The sequence below is a fragment of the Neomonachus schauinslandi genome, chromosome 3, assembly GCF_002201575.2.
Source record: "Neomonachus schauinslandi chromosome 3, ASM220157v2, whole genome shotgun sequence".
Classification (NCBI taxonomy): Eukaryota; Metazoa; Chordata; class Mammalia; order Carnivora; family Phocidae; genus Neomonachus; species Neomonachus schauinslandi.
In genome coordinates this window covers 130,598,550-130,619,943 of record NC_058405.1, presented here as the reverse complement: position 1 = coordinate 130,619,943, position 21,394 = coordinate 130,598,550, and the positions used below count along the sequence as shown (strand labels likewise).

Genomic DNA, 21,394 nt, shown 5'->3' with positions numbered 1-21,394 from the left:
ATTGGTGCAACCATTATGGAAAACAGTATGGAGGTTCCTCAAAAAATTAAAAATACAAATATCATATAATCCAATAATTCCACTACTGGGTATTTACCCAAAGAAAACAAAAAACAGTAATCTGAAAAGATATAAATACCTTTATGTTTACTATAGCATTATTTACAATAGCCAAAATATGAAAGCAACCTAAGTATTCATCAATAAGTAAATTGATAAAGAAGATGTGGTACATATACATACAATGGAACATTACTCAGTCACATAAAAAAGTATGAGATCTTGCCATTTGTGACAACATGGATGGACCTAGACGGTGTTATGCTAAGTGAAATAAGTCAGACAGTGAAAGAAAATTCCATAGGATTTCACTCACATATGGAATCTAAAAAACAAAACAAATGAACAAACGAACCCAAAACAGAAAGACTCATAAACACAAAGAACAAACTGGTGGTTGCCAGAGGAGAGAGGGGTTGGGTGGGGGGGATAACAAAATCAATGAAGGAGACTAAGAGGTATAAATTTGCAGTAATAAAAAAGCGGGGGGGGGGGGAAGCTTTATTCTCCATGAATAAAGAAAGCTCTTAAAAATCAATTAGATAGAAAGGCTGGGTGATTAATGATATCGGCAGGATACTGAAAATCTAATCTTAAATTCTCTATTTACCTGGAAGCAAAAACAAGACCGCCAAGTAGCCCAACTATATCACTGACCAACCTTTCTATGCAAATAGAACCAGGTTGTTTTTTATCTTCTGTTGTATTTTGAAATGCTTCTTTGTTTTGTTTACCTCAAGACCTAATGAATTCCTGAGTTCACCAATGTCTACAATATTAACCCATCAAAATTTACTTTCTTGTAGTTTGGTAAATGCTCTCATGAGGTTGTACTTATTACTTGCCAAATACCTGATTCTTCAGGCTCAAATACGATCAATCACAGAACTTGCCTGTGCAAACAAGTGAAAAAACAAGGTTATTTATTGTACTGGAAAATGGCAAAGGCCATAAGGATGAACCAAGCTGGAGCCATCGGCCTCCAGGCTAAGGTATACAAATAACATCAGGACTTCGGTCTACAGTTCCAGAGGCCACAACTCAGAAAACATGCATGAGGTAATCTTTAAATGGGAAACAGCCACAGACAATGACATTTAACTTGTTCCAATACAAACAACTTTAGTAACTGAGCTGAGAAGACACATTCTTCTGTATCATCAGGAAGTATTATCTCACATCAAGCTAAGATTTAATTATCCTTTAACAGATGCATCATTGAATTAAGTGACAATGGTATTTTAGGTCTTCAATTAGAGTTTCTAAGATACCCTAATTGAAGGAGTTTTGCCACTTTATATAAATATATTTTCAGCTCCATAGGAATATCTCAGTTTGGAGTGCTTAAACATTGCCAGTGACCCGTTCTGTAAATACTTGTTTTATAATATAAACGGAGTGAGAATCCATCAATTTATCTTCTTCTTCTAGAAAAACAACCTGAAAGAACTGTGCCCTGTTTCCCTATACCACTGGTTTCAAATAGAAACAACATACATCTTTTACCTAATAGTATTATAACAGAATTGTATTATATGCAGTTACTGTTCCAGTGATATTTAATCCCAGGTAGAAACTGTAACAGTAAACTGTTTTATAATGGGACTGACTGATTCCGCCCCTGGAAAAACTAAGAGGACACCCAAGGAGAGGAGAATTAGTTAGTTCAGACAGGAAGTTATCAAAAACTGTCTAAATATAGGGAAAACTGGCATCTGTAACAAGCTCCAATCAGAAGATGGGAATTTGAAAATTAAAAAAAAATAACAAGATGGAACTAGAAGGTGAGCTGTACAGTGGATTTCCTTAATTTAAGATTGTTTGTTGAAATGACACCACTTTAACAATGGTATAAAAATAAACTGAATGCTGGAACAATTAAGTTTCTAATATATTCTTATCATTAATCATGCAATAAAATTCATTTATCCAGCAAATGCTCTGTGCCAGGCCATGTTCTGGGCACCAGGGATTTAGGAATGAACAAAACAAATAGAAAATCACTGCTCTCACAGAATTTACCTTCTGGTGGAGGAGACTACCAATAAACAAGATAAATGAGTGAAAATACACACAATGTTATATGTGATGAAGGCTACAGGGAGAAAAATCCAGCGGGAAAAGGGATATAAAATGTCAGAGGGGATGATGGGGAGATGATATTGATAGAATGGCCAGGGTGGGTGTCACTCAAAATAAAAACCCAAAGGAAATCATTCTGACATTATAACTTCTGCTGTTTGGTCTTGCCTACAGTACCTTCTAGTTCCTACTTTTATTTATATGTGTAAATAAAGTAAGCCAGTCACAGATGCGGCAGGGGGAAGGCATGAAAAAGAGAAGAGATGGACAGTTAGCTTTTAACTGGCAGTGACTTCACTGCTGCTTTCTAGATCTCTGTTTGTGTGCTAATTATGAGTATCAAGTTGCATCCTTGCTAATTCCTTGTATGACTTTCCTGGAAAGAACAGTGAGATGAGGGGGAATGAGGGGTGATGGGGGGCAAGGAGCTGGCCAACACTGGAATGCAGGCCTTCACAAGGCTGGCGTACTCTGGCAAGTTGGAGAATGAAAGGGAATAAAACTACTGCAGAAAAATTTGCTGGGTTTTTTGTTTTTGTTTTTGCATGGACCTGTTTCCTCATTCAAACTGACATGCTGTCAGCTGAGAAAAACAGTGTGATTTTCTGTTTCAATTCTCTGCTCACTAAAATGGCCATAATGATCATTGTACCAGGTTTTATATAACTGAAGCAATATAGAGGCAAGAATTTTAAAAGGTAAAAACATTTTAGGAATGGAAGTCATTGATTTTTATTCCTTAGGTTACCCCAATCGCAACATATTGTGATTACAAAAGACAACAAAATGGGTAATAGAGAAATGAATTCACGATAGACTTTATACATATAATCAGGATTCTGAAGCTGTGCTTTTACATCAAAGACACCACATGATGAATACTTAATCCTTCAGTATGCTCAACCAGTATATGTAATCCTTGTAGTCTTTTAAAAAATCTGCTGTTCTTTATTATACCTTCTTCTCGTACAATCAGTGGGTTGATCCAAACCTCTTAGGACACTTAGGACATGTTCCGAGTTTATGTCTCAGAATTACCCAGGAGCACATATCTTTATAAGTGAATGATATTCCTGGGAAATATGTAAGGAGAATAATCTTTATTAATCAAGTGCTGTCGATTCATGAGGGCCATGATCACAATCACTTTTCTTTTTCAGCTTGCAGATTGCTGGGAGCAACTACAGACTTATTAAAATAGAACCTTCGAGGGGTTACTGCCCAGTTAATGTGTATGGTTCCCAAGCTCCCCAGGTGACTGATCTGCTGCCAGACTGAAAGCCTCTGCACTGAGGCAAGCTGCTGGAACCTACAATACCTACGATACCTCATATGACAAGTGAGGCGTTCTACGGAAAAGCACTCGGTCACTGCCTAATTTAGCTGCTCTGTATGTTCCTATCTTTCTGTGAAGAATGGTGCTCGGGTTCTAAGTATATGACACTTCACGTGACTTGACAAGTAGGGGAGTAGAAAGTGAAACCATAAAGTGATCTTATTGTTTATTTTAATAATTTCTGGAATGGCAGCCACACAGCATTAATACCTGAGTCTTGAAAGAGACACCCAATAGTACCAGTAATAACAGGCTTATCCTGCCCAGTATAGAGTTTTATCCATCCTGAGCAGAGCCAGTGTCCTCCTCCACCTGTTGCCTATACCAACAGCCTTCCTTCCCTAGAGCCCCAATTTTAAGATGAGTATATGGTCTCCTGAAAATACAAGGAAGATATTTCTCAACCTTCTTGCAGCTACGTGGAGCTTTGTGTCTCAGTTCTGGAGTGAAAATTATGTCTGGGATGTCTATAAAGGCTACTTAATGAGAGGTGACTCCGCTGGCAAGCAACTTTTTAACTGTTCGCTTTTCCTTCTTTGGGGGGTATTGTTGCATTGAGGTGACAGGTGGGAGTTCTAGCAGCCATTTTGTGCCAGAAATAATCTTCAAAACATAAGCTGTGTACTAGAGTAGTAGGAGCAGAAAGACACAATATCCCTGCATGGAGCCATCATACTGACTCTATCTCCGTCCAGGCTTGTTTTACACAAGGAAAAAAAATCCTTTTTCTTATTTAAGCCACTGTTATTTATTTATTTATTTATTTTGCTATATGCTCTAAACCTAATCCTAACTAAAATAATAAATAGAGAGGAATATCAAGGGACATATAAAGTCAAGAAGAGATTTCGATGGTTTATAATACCCATCCTATGAATTCCTAATATTGCTTCCAGTATCCATAAAAAGCATGTCACACATACAACTTTAATCTTACAAAGAGATTTAATAGTATTTACCCTCATTTGCTGAAGCAAGACAGTAAAATAATTTACCTAATCTCTGTATACTGAAGAATAATCGGTGCAGTTTAATAGCATGAAATCTGATAAAAGATCAGAGCTAAAAATGGAGAGAGGAGATGAATGAAAGTTCCATGCCATACAAAGTCACTAGCATATACCGTCTTGTTGACCATGGGGTAGAGGGTGGAGAGGAAGTGAAGACAATCCCAAGATCTCCACTTGGTTGGCTGCTACAGATGGTGATGTCTGTATATAAGATGGGGAATGCCAGAGGAGGAATAAAGGGGATAGAAATGCAAAGTCGAGGACAAAGTCAGAAAACAGACTGGGAATCCAGGTTGACTTGCTCTTCTTTTAAAAACATTTGATGATTCCACACCAATTGCTCCATAAAGCCCAGGCTCCTTATTGTGATTTCAAGGCAATTTACAACCTGGCTTCAACCCACCTTTTCAGATTTGTCCTTTCACATCTCTGTCTCTTTGTCCATGAGGCCCCACCAAACACAAACCTTATGCTCTAGTCACACATGACTGCTCAGGGTCCCCCCAAACAAGCTTCACAGAAGCCCATGCATATTTCTTTCATAACACGTATCTACTTTGCTGCAAATATCTGTTTACTTGTCTGCTTCCCGCACTCAACAGAACTCTTTGAGGGCCTTGCCTATTATCTTGGATATAGCACATCAAAACAGATAAGTACTCCAATACCTGTTTAATTAACAGAGGCTCCCATGCCAAGCCTCTGTGTTTTTGCTTACTTTGTTTTCCTTATCTGAAACACAGAAAGGAATCGATGATGACCCTGAATAGTCAGGGCTAGGTGAATAATACAGTGGTGGTTTTTATCTGGAGAGACCAGATCAGAAAAGGATAGAAAAAAACCTGCCAAATAGCTATCAGAAAAAGGAGAATTTTATACAAAGAGGTAACACATACACTCAAGTCTCTGATAACTTTTTCTTTCATGCAGCAAAATACATCAAGAGTGTGGAATCAATAGTTCATGTTTGGAATAGGAAGGCAGGAGCATGACAAGGAAGAAAGCATTGGGGTGCTCAAGAGGCAGGGCGACGCTGGATAAAGAAAAGCATGACAGGAAACTCTCCATGTAACAAGAACAGTCACATTACTCACAAAACATCCCCGTTAGCAGAAGTGGGATGTGTCCTGCTACTTCTTCATCCTCAACTGTGCTTCAGAACTTGATAAAGTACATTGCTGGATAAGGTCTGGGTTTCCCTGCTTCAGGGTTTTCTGAATGCCACTACAGCAGCATGGACTACACCATTTGTTAAACTTAGAAAGTCCCAATCCAGAGATACGTTGCTTGGCTTCTCCAATTTGTAATAATAAGAAGAAATAAAATAATACTGTACGATAGTGCAGAAAACAGAGGAGCCTTATCCAGGTCATACATGAAAATATCCACCATCCTTCTGTGACACATATTCTTATTTTTGTTGAGAATGAACAAAGACGATTGAATGCAAGTTACTTTTTAATTAGTGTGATGTGCTACAATATAAACACAAGATAGGAGTTGAGAGTATTACAAAGTATTAAGAACATAAGAACTGATTTGGGAAATAGTGTATTCATGTTTCATGTTCATCCTTCAGGTCTTTCACACATAGTATTGGAATATGGTTTTAGGACACTCTTCAAGAGAAGAGAGTCTGAAAAAGGAAACTCCATATTCCTCATTCCTGGCTCAAATTTAAATGGCTTCTCCGTGTTGGTTGTCAATGCAGGCCCACTATAAAAGCACAAAATAAATATTACAGAATCAAGCAATCACCCTCTGTAGAATTTAATCAAATGATTTAAAAACTTTTGTTCACATAATGTTTAAAAGCAGTTTTATTCATAAATTGCCAGAATGCGGAGGCAACCAAGATCTCAACAGGTGAAGGGATAAACAAACTGTGGTACATCCACACCATGGAATATTATTCAGTGATAAAAAGAAATGAGCTATCAAGTCATGAAAAGATATGGGAGGAATCTGACAATGAATATTGCTTAAATGAAAGAAGCCAATGTGAAAAGGCTAGATACTGTAATTTACAACTATATGACATTCTGGTAAAGGCAGAACTATGGAGATGATAAAAAGAGCAGTGGTAATCAGGAGTCGGAAGAAGGAGGGAGGGATGAATAAGCAGAGTGCAGAGGATGTGGGGGGCAAGTGAAACTACTCTATAGGATTCTATAAAGGTGGATACATGTCACTAAGCATTTACCCAAACCCACAGAACGATACGACACAAACAGTGAACCCTAATATAACTATGGCCTATTAACTGTAACATAAGTACCACACTGGTGGGAAATGTTAATAATAGGGGAAACTGGGGGGGAAGAGAAAGGGTATGTGGGAACTCTTCAAGTTTTCTCTAAAGCTTAAACTGCTCAAAAAACACAACCTGTTAATTTTTTAAGAATGTTACCTTAGAACCTCCAAGTCATTTAATAATTAACTCAGAAGAGCATTTTGTCAAATGTTAGAAAAAGCAAGCAGCTTGGAAGACAATACAGCATAATTCAGAGTACAACGCCTTGAGCAAGGGACACAATCTCTCTATTCCATTTCTGTGAGAATTTGAGTGACTACTGCACGTCAGGCCCTGTTATGGGTGTGTGGCAGACAGCAGTAAACACATAAAGATACCTGGCCTTATCGAGCTTATATTCTACGGTGCAGAGACAGACAACAACAACAAAAAAACCAACAGAGAAAATGAATTATATAACATGTGAAAAGTCCATGAGTGTTACAGAGAAAAAGGAGAGCAGATAAAGGGGATCCGGGCTACTGGGGAGGGGACTGCTGGGGAGTAATTTCCTCGTTTGCTAAAGGGGATATAACAGGCCCCTGTGGGTATTATGGGTTCCATGAGATCTCCCATGTAATATGTTTAATAGTGTCAAGCATACAGAAAGTGCTCAGTTAGTAAAGGTGACCTCTTATTATAATTATTGCTAAACAAGAACTCAGGTAAATGGCAGTAAATTTTTAAATAACTTTTATCATACCCACCATATTTTCAGTCCTGATTTTTTTTTCCAATTGCTGGAGTAAAAGCAATGATCATATTCTAAGTAAGAGATTCATGTACTTCAGGAGAAATGAGCACTTGTAGAATTTGTGGTTGTTTACTAGTAAAAACCATCTTTTCATTAGCCATTCTGCTCACCTCTGCCAAGAAATCTCTTATATAATCATAAGGACAGATCTTAGAAAAGATATGGGCAACTATAGGTTAGGTTTAGTTGCCTAGGAGAACAAAGTAACAGGGACTTAAGAAAAGGTAGGGGCATTCATTTGTTACCTAAAATGTCTGAAAATAAGTGATTTGGGACTTGTATCACGGGTTTCACAAAGTCTTCAGGGACCTGAGTTCCTCCTTGCTCACTGCTCTGCCACTCACAGGGTGTGGACCTAGTCCCTGAGGTCCAAGAAAGCTGCCAGAGCCCTCACATCCACGTGGCAGGCAGCACGGAGAGATAAGGAAGGCCTCATGTTTCCCTTTGACAAGATTCCCCAACAGGCACTTTCCACAGCAATTCTCCCAACTGCTGTCCTGGCTGCCAGCTGCAAGAGAGGCAGGTGCTGTTTCATTGGCAGAACTGTGTCCAGCTACGAGGCAGGGGGAATGGGCTCTGAGAGGTAGCAGCTGCTTTTCAGAGGGATGAAGCACAACGGCCTCCCACTTCTCCAGCTGGCTGAAGGAAGTACCCACAGCTCCCATGTGAAAGGAGAAGGATCCTTTGTCTCTGCAGATGTGTGTAGTTGCTAAGAGAGAAGGGAATTTGGTGGTAGTAACTTGTTACTGAAGAGCAGCCTTCTTTGTGTGTGTGTGTGTGTTTAATAAACTGACCCAAACTTTATCAAAGACAAAAAGATTTCAATAAATTTTAAGACTGGAGAAAGAGTTAGAGATTTTTTTTTGAAGTTTGCATTATATATACCACTACAAGAATACTTAAGTAGCTTATGGTGAATCCACACGATGGTTTATTGTCCAACTGTTGAAATAATATTTTCAAATATTAGTTAAAGACATGGGGAAATGCTTGCCACGTAATAAGTGAAAAGGCAAGGCACAATATGAACTATGCAATGTATGTATATGCATGAGAGTAAAGTTGACACAAATTAACTGTCCATAGGTTCTAAAATCTCTACATAGAAAACAAGTTGAATTTATATTTGTTATAATTGTTATTATACACGTAATTGTACATGTTATTATACATGTATAACAATTATAATTGTTTTAAAAAATTCTGCATTCCAATACCAGTTCTGAACTGCTAGACTGCCGTCATATTTTCCTATGATCTTTTGCATTATTTTAAAATTATAATCCTTATATAGAATTTCAAAAGTCCAAAAGCCATGAATCACCAACCAAACTAATAATGCATTTTAAAAAGTACTATATCACATTTAACTTTGGGGAAAAAATACTCTGCAAGTATTTAACTGGTGGAGTGGAAGCATTAATACATATAAGTAGCCCCCAAAGCATCAAGTTTTCAAAGAAAACCACACAGTGCTAAATAAATGTGAAATAATACCAACTTCCTAAAGATCTGAATTGAAACAGGCTCTATCTTTACCAAGAAATTAAATTCCTAACAATATGTATCATTCTCATCCAAATTCAGGCTTTCATTTATCACTGGGATTTTTTTTTTAAATCCTCAACCTTATTTTGTTACTCTTGGCTATGCCTGACCAGTCAGTACACAAGGCGTATTTCAGAAGTTATTATAAGTATCTACTATATGTCAACATGTTTGGCAGGAGGCTCCAGACTTTACACCATGTTCCCTGTCCAAGGGATCCCGGGCTGGAGACTCAGCTCTCTGAGTCTACCTTTCTTTTCAGGGTTTTTGCTGGTTCGGCTGCTCACTTCAGACTCTGCCTTGTAGCCAGCCTTGCACCAGCTCTGTTCTTCCTGCTACAACACCCTCCTCCCCGCCTCCCACTGTTTTATTTACTATTATTTAATGGTGCAATTGTACCAGCCAACAGAAATGATTGTGTGAAATCCAGAAATCATTTAATAGAATATAAAATATAAAGAAGTAGGGGAAAAGCACTGGTTCCAGAATGCTTTTTTTTAATTTATTTTTTTAAAATTTTTTTTCTTAAGAATGCTTTTTTTAAGTTGGTAAGAAAAAGCATATTCTAATTAGCAAAAATAAAAACAAAAGCCAGGGTCATAGAAATAAGAAAAATTGTAGATAATTTAAAAAATAGAGCACTAAATGGGACACCAGGACCCAAGGATCTCAGCTGAAAATAATTATTATTGAGACCTCACTTATTGTAATAGGCTGTCCTGATGCTTAAGCCAGCTATTTTATTAGAGAGCAAAATGCTTTTATTTGAAAGAAACAGCAATATATCTGTAAACCAATCTATTTGCACAAATCTTGTGATAAAAATAATCTGAAAACTATCTTTTGATCCTAAGCAATATAATACAAAAAGACAGAAGAAAGGAGCCCAAGTGCACTGCTAATGTAAGATCCCCTGTCCCCCATCAAGTACAGCTGCACGTAGCTTTCTATGCAGACATTTGTACTGCATTCCTGTGGGAAACCTGCAGTATTGATTCCTCTGTATCTTGTTACGCTGTGTATTTGGCTCTCCTCGGGGATTCTGGTTTTCAAAGGTGCTGGTGATTCTTAGCTAAATACCCCTGATAACTTTACATTGCCTGCCCTAAATGCATGCAAGAAAGACAAAACCTAATTCCCAATCTGAGGAGTGAAAATGTCAGGATTAAATTTGCTCTCAGGAAACAATAACCCTCTGAACTACTAATGAATAACTGGAGCGAATACAAGCCAAAGATAAGAAATGTAGTGTGTCTTCCCAAAACCTTGAATTGGGGAAAAGATTTTGTCAGTTAGAGATGAAAAATGTGGACAACTATGCTCCCTTTCCACTCATTGCCTATAATTTGTAAATTAGAGCCTGTCTACCAATGGTACATTGGGTACTTGGAAAATTACTTATAATTAATAGACATCATAATTCTCCAGCTGATAGTCTAACAGGTAATCTTACATGCTTAACTGAAATGATTTCTTGATCTTCATTTCATTTAAAAATATAATTAAGGACATCAATAATAGCAAATTTAAATAAGCATTTTTCTAGCATATTCAGTGTTATGATATAACTGTACTTGAATTTCATTTGGTTTCTCCCTTTCCTTTCTTTTCTTTTCCTTTCTGCCTCCAACAGAAACTCCAGGACTGCTGATGCTAAGAAGCAACCCAGAGAGGGTTGCCCTGACCGCACGCAACCTTTGGCCCCCACCTCTACTCCAGATAGGAATCCTCCATACATTTATTGTCTGGACTCAAAATGCACCCTTCTTTGTTCTGTTGCATTAAAATCAGAAACTTTTTCTAATTATCATGCCTCTATGTTTAAACACCAGATTTCAAAGGATCCAAAGCATGTACCCTAGGAGAGAGGTGGTCAATTTTGAACTCGCTCTAGGTCAAATAGCTTTATTCCATAATGTGACAAACTTACCTATTTAAAAAAAAAAAAGAGGCACAGATAAGTTTTTCTTTCAAAAGGATTTAGAACTAAGCTGAAACAAAAAGAAAATAATGAAAAAAGACAACGTGATACTGACAGACTATTTGGAATCTTTAGAGAAAGGGGAAACCCAAAGACGACAGCATTGCTATTACTTTTCTCACAGAGAAGATGTGCTAGTCGAAGATTTCCAATTCCTACGAACATATCTGAAAAGTCACAGAGGGTGGTCAAAATTTTATGAACAAATTTTTTCTTACCGTATTTGTTTTATATTCTTTACAGAGGTTGGAACATAGTCTAAAAACATTTAGACAAACATTTTTACATTGTGTACCAATCCCACCACTCAGAAGAAAAAAAGAAAAAAAAGAAAGAAAAGTTTCACTGTGACAAGGCATTGCTAGTTACAAGAGAAAACATTACCAGGAACCTCATAAAAAGGAGAGATCTTTAGAAACTGGGAAAAAAAGAAAACATTATTAGATGATGATCAGGTGCTATGGTAACATAATCTCCTTTATTTGGGGTAGAGGAGAAAGGGGAGAGGGTAAAGCTAGGTTCTAGATTCTTTTATCTATAGATGCCTTAAGGCCAGAAACTCTAACTTGACTGTAATGTCCCCACGGTGCCTCATACGTAGAGGCTGCTCAGTAGATATGTGTTGAATGTTTTGCTGAGTGAACTTCCCAGCCAGCCATGTAAACATGTACAGGAATTTTCATTTCTACTCCAAAGTCCTTTAAGAACCCATATGCCTTTGCTCTTGTACTGGTAAGAGAGAGCATATGTGCACTCCAAACAAGCTATTTCCATATTCTTATTCCATCGGAATTTTCTCTTCTCTTAAGTAGCAAATAATGTGTTTTCTTGACTTTGTGTTGTAATGCCATGCTCAGGCTCAACCCACTTTGGCTCTTTTTTAGAATGTTCTATACAAAGGAAGTGGCATTCATATCTTCATCTATATGTTCTCTCATTTGGGTGACTGCCTTGTCTATTAAATGCTCATTCTATGCTGGTCATTGTGATATGCTCCAGGAACACTGTAATGACCAAAGCCACAGTCCAAGTTTGCAAAGAGTTCATTGTACAGGCGATTTAAAAAAACAGAAACAGACAACATGGAAAAATAGTATTATAATTAAGATAAGATACCACAAGGAGTGTTAACATTGCATACCTTAGAGAGAAAGAAGATGTTGGTTGGGGTTAGTATTAACTTTTATTTACATATCTTATGATAATTTCTCTAGTTAAAATAGAAATTTTAGGGCACCTGGGTGGCTTAGATGGTTAAGCGTCTGCCTTCAGCTCAGGTCATGATCCCAGGGGTCCTGGGATCGAGCCCCACATCGGGCTCCTGGCTCAGCCGGGAGTCTGCTTCTCCCTCTACCTCTGCCTCTCCCACTGCTCATGCTCTCTCTATCTCTGTATCTCTGTGTCTCAAATGAATAAATAAAATCTAAAAAAAAAAAATAGAAATTTTAAAATAATGTGATGAACAATGTATGTTATTAGCGTGATTCTATTATTTAAAATAATGCACATATATACTGTTTATACAAAATATCTTCTACATATTCAAGAAGTACTTTAAAAACTAGGGGTAGAAATTGGCATGGGACAGAGAGAAGGAGATTTTTCATTTTTATGTTCTTCCATACCATTTGAGCTTATTTCTATGTGCATGTATAATTTGAATTTTAAAATTAGTTTTTAAATGTGAAATTAAATAAAAAAGAAAAGAAAAGAAAAAGGCAGTGACAAAGGCAAGGCTGACAAAACCATAAAGACAAACCAAGGGAAGGCTATAAATACAATTATTAGCTTTCTAGTGATTAGTTTGAAATGGGAAGTTTACAATGTCCAGAAAATAAAATGAGACTAATTTGCTCCGGGAGTTTACCTATTCTCATTATTAAGAACCAAGAGAAATTTTTCGTAGGAACCCTCACAAAGAAGATACTGTGTGACACAGAATATCCTGATATTACTCTCATAATCTTCACAATGACAGGTTTTACAAGACTTCTCATAATGTCTCCCCACAGAAGGTGATATCAACACAGCAAATGTAATTCATAAAAACATTTCTGAAGGGGGTCAGTTTAATCTGAAGGCCTGGGACTCCCTGGTTAATAGCATGACTCTGAGACTAGATGGCCTGAGTTCAAATGATGGCCCCGCCATAGACTTTATGAATGTGGTCAAATTATCCAACTTTTCTGTGCCTCAGTTTCCTTATCTGCCCATAGGATTTTGTGAGAAATAATGATTACTTACACAAATTTTAGCACTGTGCCAGGCAAAGAGATAAACACTCACTCTGTGTAGCTATTTACACCATCATCCTTGAATTTTTTTCTCACCTAAGCCCTTAATAGGCTGAACATGCCCAATACTGGGGACAGTGGTTCTTGCCTGAAAGTTCAGACTCCTAAGCCTCAGTAAAGAGTTTCCTCTTCTGTGTGGGGACAGGAGCCTAGTACTGAGCAGAGGCCAGAGAGGATGACTTACCCTCTGATATGAATAAGAGGAAACACTGCCAGGTTATTTCTTAGAAAATATGATGAATATGTTCCATCACATTAAGATGAAAGCAGTCAGTCCTGCTTGGTAATCGACATTTGTATTTGTCAGGCAAGCAGATTATGTAACATTTAGATGTAATGTACAATATACTAAAGGAAAAGCCCACAATTTGAAGTGAGTAGAAATGAATTGCCCTCACAAACACATGCCAAGCTGGATGTGCTGATCTATCCTATCAGGCTTAAAGTAAACCCCTTGGAAAGCAGTCAGTCCTGCTAACAATTCATGAAAACATTTATAAGGCAATTTCCTTCTTTTCTCATTGGTTTCCCCTTTGTCCTCTATTTCATGTTTACCAATTTGCTCTGTCTGAACACATCAGACATACCATACATACTCTTTTGGTACTTTAACATGAGCTACTGAAGTGATGAAATGAGAAGGTATTATCAAAATTTCTTTCTCCATTAGCATAAACACTAGTTTATGATACAGCTTGCCCACCATGGTGAAGTTCAGAACAGCTTCTCTAGCGAAATTACCACCTAGTCCATGCCTCTGCCAATGACCTGACATTTCCACTTAGAAAGTACATTCAGTTATCACAAGGAATCAAGCATAAACTGAGGAGTAATGAAAACTCTTTAATGAGTATAATTCTAAATTCTTCTTCAGTTATCTTAATGTATGAAATATAAATAGCTCACAGATTTTTCTAGAAGTTCACAGTACTGTGATAAGCTATCCAAGCATATACAAGGAAGTACTGACACCTGGTCAGCAACAGTAAAATAGGTGAACAGGTGAAATAAGTGGCTGTACAGCTTCGAAAGAACTCTTGTACCTCTAGAAGTTCTTGGAATTTTGCCTCTTCGGTCTTATTTTTCTCAACTTTGACTCTATGTACTTTTGAGTTTTCTTTTCATTTTACATTTTATCAATTCTGAAAACTTAATGTTTTCCAGGCTGAGACAGGTTCTTTTTTTTTTTTTTTTGTAATGTATATATAATCATAGCTCCAGGTCTTTCACCTGCTACAAAAGGAGAAATCCAAAGCCAGAGGAGTTAAGGATCTATCATGAAAACACACACACTATGTAGGAAGAAAATACTATACAGAATCCCAAACTCCATTCTAAACCCAGGCGCCTGAGAATTTTCTTTGTTGGAAACTTCTAAATGTGCATTTATCCCTTTAAAACTTCCATATGTTTCTCATTCTGTACACAAGTCAATTCAGTATGAGTAGTATCATCATCTTTGGAATAAATGGCTGCCACCATCAAGGCAGAATCTCTCTTGCTAACACTGTAGGATCTATTTAGAAGGAAAGGTCTATCAACCTTGATTAGACTAAAACCCAAGAAGCCCACACGCAAACATGGTACTTTCCTCTTGGAGGCCAAAATGTGCACTGTCCTGATTATTAGGCGTGCATGGCTGCTGTCTAGCAGCATATAACACCTAACTTAGGATATAACAGGCTTGTTAAAACCCTGGTTGGGCTCAGAATGTGTGAAGAATGAACCATGGTCACATCAACTTCCCTGGCCTTCAGACACTTCATCTACCACAGAGTTCTTGAGATTATCATTAAGAATATATTGTGTGGGCTTTGTAAATGTGTTCTATAAAAGCATGAGCTTAAGCCTTGGGATTACCCATCTTCAATTAACAAAAATTGAAATGTCATGACATAAAATAGACTTCCACACAAAATTCTACCACTAACTGATGGCCAGAGCATTCTTAGAGCTGGTTTTGCACTGGTGTGGCCACCATGATTCATTCATATGCCTCTATACGTCTTGCCTTGTGAGTTATGGCATACATTTTGAAAATGTACCCCTCATAGACCATTACAATAGATTGTACCTATAACCTTGACTTTAGCAACACTATTCCAATGATTAAAACCAAAATCCAATTAAATCATTTTTAACATTCTATATGATATTACCATATCAAATTGTAATTTCTTTCCCTAGGCTCTGATATCTTTGGATTCCTGAGATGCATGAAGAGTCTGGGTTTATTAGTTTAAGTGCTTAATAATTTAAAACCAAAGGTTTTCAACTCTAAAATTCATTAGGAAGATATATTAAGGAAAATGCATTACAGAACGGCTGATAATGAGAATCATCTCGTCCCAGTATCTTTTCTTTCCAACATTCACATGGTGCCAAAAAAGGCCATCTAACAATCACTTCCAAGCAGATGATCTTCTAACTATTTACTAAAGAGAAATATTTTCCATGTCCCAGGGCATATTGCTAAGGCAGGGATTTGTAAGTTCCAATTCACTTATTGGTTTTGGCAGAATTCTAGGGTCACAGTTATTAGCTTTTCTGGCAGAAGATACCACTTTTCTGTGCAGTAGTCCACAGAAGAGATATCCTAGATTGGTGATAAAACTAGGGAAGCCAAATAACAGTGAGGAAGATTTTAAAACAGTCATGTGTAGTTGATAAACCTAAGGACATAAGAAGTAATTGAAAACAATAACTCACAAATATTTAAGACAATTAAAGTAGGGTAGCCTACCACAAAATGTCCTCAGGCCATATAATTTTAAGACAGGTTTTTAAATATTCTCTTTCAAAGGAGAACTATAATCCTTCTTTGTATTGCAAGGAAAAAAAAATTCCACCTGCACAGGAATGGCCTTGTTTTATGAATAGTTCCCTGATGCAGTCAAGATGGCTGTTATCTGTGTCAAATCCATCTAATTGAAAATGTATTCCATCAATAACGTGGATCAGCCACTGGAAATGGTAGCTGTGGTGAGCCCCGTGGGGTGCCATCCTAGGGTTTAAATCTCTTCGGGTTTCACTGGAAAAACAGTCATTTATAAACAGAACATTTAGTAGGTTTTATTATTTTTCTGAGGGATTCACAAACCTTTAAATGATTTTAACTCTAACAAAAATACTGTTAAAAACATTCTTTCATGTTTATCTTACTTCCAACAACCTGATTATGCTTTTGCATGCTACCTTTAAAGAAGTCAGACTTCATATAAGTCACTCCACGTATCTGAATATACATCACATATAAAGGCTGATTGTTGGACCAAGATGTCTATGGATACTGTCAATATCAGGTGGGAAAAAAGAACACAGTCACCTGGCCACAGAATTAAAACAGGTATCCTAGTTATCTTTCCAACAAGACTTTTCATTTACTCTTAAAAGGAATGAAACTGAATGAATGTGAAAGAATGTGTGTCTGTGTGTTTGTGAGACAGAGCAATAGGGACAGTGTGATCCTTTTAAGACAGACCCAGGAGGCTCCCTATGTGCTTTTTAATGGGTGGGAGGGGAGGGAAAAGCCAGGTTTCCTAGGATATTTTTGCTGTTGTTTATGTAATAATAAATTGGGGTGGTTTTTTTGTTGTTATTTTACTCATTTATTTGTTTGGTAACCTTACTCATCATTTTAGCTCTTTGTAAATGTTCACATCTATTTAAACTTGAAATACAACTAATACAAGGATGCCTAAAAAAAAACACTTAGCAATTCATTTTTTTCTCTTTTCTTAGTATCTCAACCTGTTCATTTAGTAGGTAAGGACTTAGGACTTAAAGACTATTAATGAGTTATGTAGTTTATTAAACATGCTTGAGTTTCTGTTGAAAATAAAGGACCCGAGCTCAGATAATGGCTACATGACCTAATTCCTATAATCAAGCAATAAATTAGTTACTAAACTAACAGTTCTTAAAATTAAATTTATTAGAGTTATTCATAAATTTGCTCCTAATCATTAGATGGTATTCCATTTTTAGAGGCAACGTTTTGAATATCAACCTGAACAGAGGCAAAAATCCTGAGGTCATCTGGCAGCAGAGAGTGACAATTTTCCTATTAATGAAGCTTCTGGCCAAGGATCAACTAGTGACCCTAATGACCGGTTTCCTTGAACCAAGTTCTCTTATGTCATTAGCATCATCACTGCCTGTCAGCAAATGTGACTGCAAATTGCAGTCACTTACAGCTACTTTTTTAATAGGTCTTTCACAAGGTCTAATTATATGAGGCTTGTTGTGAAGCTACAGAAAAGCAAAATGAGATAATGTATGAGAAGGAGACTTGGAAGCAACAACATACCACACAAAAATGTTTCACCAGCTAACAAATAATCAATCCTTAGAAGAGCAGGGCTTTGTTTTATGAACTGCCTGATAACTGGGATATTAGCCATTCTTTCAAAAGACACTTATTTGGAAACAGGTTGAGGGCTTAGATATGTTAGACTGAACTCATATTAAAGTTACTTTAAAAACCCTGCACAAGTTATTTCCTTCTTTCTTCTTCCCTGTAATTCACAGAACTAATTTCATGTTGTCCCAAAGGTGATGGAGGAGATATTTAACATGAGTGTGAATGGCTGTGGAAGAGAAACATATCATATGGCCCTCACAGATTCTCCTTAAGAGGAGGAAGAGAAAGGGCTATCTTCGTAAGACTCAAAATCTTTGTTGGAAACGGAGCTGGGAATTGTACAAACCCGCACTACTGCAACAGGTCTCACCGTAAAGTATCAGAAGCCCGACTTCTCTTTAGTCTCTCAGCATTGCTAAGGGTAAGGTAGTTTAGTGAGTCTGATTCTCGGCGGCTCAGCGCTTGAGGAGACCTACCACAAGGAGTACAAGTGCCTCCCAGGAAGACCTCCCCGTCCTTTACAAACAAAAACCTTTCTCCCCCATATCCTCACTTTCCTTTCTCTTACCACCCCAGCTCCTCCAGCCACGCCTCAGTCATGCCCACCCATGTCACCTCCACCCAATCCACAGGGTTGCCACAACCCCCAAAGCAGAAGGAAAGTATTATTACCTATGGTGTTCAAGAAGAGTGATCCTGATAAAAATGGGATATGAAGCAATGAACGACTGCTAATGTTTTTACAAAGATGACCTTATTTGGTACCAGGAAAAATAAAAACGCACATTCAAAACTGTCCAGAAATCCCGTGAAAGAGATTTTCGTGGTAACCAGAAGGGTCACAATAATGCACCACGTAGCTACCATCAGCACAGACCTAGTAAGTAGACTTCCAGCAAACCCTCGCCCAAAAAATCACTGGAAGTCAGATGAGGTAGACCAAAGCAACTGGATACTGCCTCTGGAATGGAATAAATAGATAAGGGGGGAAAGATATTTTAAATTGCCCCAGGATCTCTCTATGAATTAATTGGGTGTTGACTTAAATGCTTCAGGAGTTAGGCTATTTCATTTACGGATGGCATTGGTATTTGTTGGTAGAGCCAAGGAAATGAAAAGGAATTAACAACTGATGAGCCATTCTCAGTGGTCAGAGCGGGAGGGAAGACTAGAGAAATAAACAAACCAGCTCTGCCAGGGATTTGATGGTGAACAGACAGACGTGGTAATAGAGTGGAGAGTGCTCCTCTACTAAGACGACTGGACACTCCTTGGCATGTGTGACTCCTGTACCTCCCTTCCCCTCATGAGATACCAAAGCTGACGCCTGCAGGGAAGAAAATGGAAAATCAAGATGAATCTTATCCTACCAAAATGGACAGATGTTTCTTTGGCCTTTACCATCGACTCCCCTAATGTCAGAACGAAACCTGGAACAAGCAAACAACTACAGAGAAAACATCAGGATGTGGAACTGCAACTCCTTTTTTAAACATTAAAGAATGGGGTCTTCGGGTGAGGAAGATGGCGTCGGCCATGCTGGCGCTTGTCGTCCCACCGTAGCCGGCAGCCCAGGGACTCCTCCAGAGCTGTTGGGAACTACTATAGTGGAAACTTCAGCAGAGCGGACCAGGTTTTCCCAGTCCTCCGTGGGGACCAGCATTAGCAGTCCAAGGTCCAGCTATATTTACAGAACCAGCAAATGATACCAATGGAAGTAAGGAGATTTTCAGCCTTTCCGATAGTATCTTTTGGATGGCAGCTCCTAAGAACAGATGCAGCATTGAAGTTAACCCCTGTAGGGGAAGAAACCCTCAGAAGCTTATTAAAGTTAAGAACAATATTGACGCTTGTCCTGAATGTGGTCACCTGAAACTGAAACACGTCCTTTGTGGCTATCGCTATGAGAAGGTGTGCAAGGAGACTGCAGAAATCAGAAGACAGGGCAACAAGAAGGGGGCCCTTTTAAGGTTCCTTCCGTGGAGACTGTGGTGCTGTACACAGGAGAGGCAGCGTCTCAACAAGATCGCGGTAAGAGAATCATTGAACGAGACAGGAAGCAACCATCCTGGTTCACCCAGAATTAAGACCAAAGGTGTTTGAAGAGGATAACTTCACATAAAACATTTGTCCTGAAAGAGAGGAAAACTCTTTGTTTTCATGTCGGTTTTGAGCTTGTTTTTAAATCATCAATCTAGTGCAAAACGTTCTCTCAAAGCAGTTAGTTTTGTGGAGTAATTTGAAGAAAATACCAGGAGTAAACTCTGAAAATATTTGTTTATACAGAGGCACAATGGGTTGATACGTCTGTTTCTGTTATACTGTAAGGTTTTAAGTAAACATAAAATTTCCAGTACAGAAAAATAAAACGAATGATTTAAAATTCAAAAAAAAAAAAAAAAAAGAAAATTAAAGAATGTCCCTCTTCCCATTTCTTTTTTTCCCTTCTCTGTTTTTGAAATTTTGTCTCATTTCTCCATACACCTTACTTAACGTAGCACGGCCATCCACCTCCTGGACAAAGAGCAGACCTGTTCGACAACTCTTTAATCAGTATTTGTTTTCAGGAACCAACCTGGAGGCACTGACCTTAAGTCTGGGCAACACATAGGTAACCGTGTGACAGGTACAGCAATTGAGCTCGTCAGCATCCACCAATGGGGTAGAGGGCGCAATGGGTGGGGGAGGCAGAGATAGGATGGACAGCCCAGAGGGAGCTGAGGCATGGGAAGAGGCAGGGGAAGGAAAGAGAGCTGAAGCTTGAACAAAGACTTATGTGATTGGCAAGAGTTAGGCAGGTCAGGAAGGGCTGACATTTTTGTCTACCACGGGCAAACAAACGATTTGTTACTGAGGCCAAAAAGCAGATGTCTCCCGTTACAAAGTGAAATGTTCTACTTTCTAGTACAGTAAGTTAAATGCTTTTATCTGTTGAAAAATACAAAAATAGGATTTCTGGAAACCATATGCTTATATAATTTTCATAGAAATTAAACACTTTAAAAATATTCTTGCACTTGTCATTTCTCTCCCATCCTTCTTTGCCATAAAATATCCACATGATGACATAATATAATATCAGTGAATTGGTTTGCTTTTTAGATCTGACCGAACATTGGGATGGACTATTTTTTCTTTTTTTAAGATTTTATTTATTTATTTGACAAAGAGAGACACATCGAGAGAGGGAACACAAGCAGGGGGAGTGGGAGAGAGAGAAGCAGGCTTCCCACTGAGCAGAGAGCCTGATGTGGGGCTCGATCCCAGGACCCTGGGATCATGACCTGAGCCGAAGGCAGACGCTTAACGACTGAGCCACCCAGGTGCCCTGGGATGGACTATTTTTACTGTGAGGACATTTAACAGTGATGAATGTGGGAGAACAATCACACGACCTGGGGGCGAAAGCCAGCTCTGCCATGTAAGGTTACTTAACCTCTTTGAGATGGTTTCCTCTCTCTTTTAAATGGGGTAATAATACCAACCTCAGAGGGCAGGGAGAAGATCAATTAAATACCACAGTCCAGGACTGAGCACAGACCAGCACATGGAGCAGGCTGAGGAAGTGGGTGGGTGCCATGGCTGAAATATCCTTCCTTCTCATCCCCTAAAAGTCAGCTGCCTTCTCTTCTCTAAATATCACACAACCGAAGTATATTTTTTGTCTTTTTTG

At 38.2% G+C, this 21,394-nt stretch overlaps 1 protein-coding gene and 1 pseudogene across 2 annotated transcripts in view; one reads left to right on the top strand and one right to left on the bottom strand.

Annotated features, from left to right (window-relative positions):
* The window catches only part of CERS6 (ceramide synthase 6), a 304,965-nt gene that overhangs the window by 95,948 nt on the left and 187,623 nt on the right, over positions 1 to 21,394 (bottom strand). The gene's annotated exons all lie outside the window — the stretch shown is intronic.
* Positions 19,246 to 19,808, top strand: LOC110591835 (annotated as a pseudogene).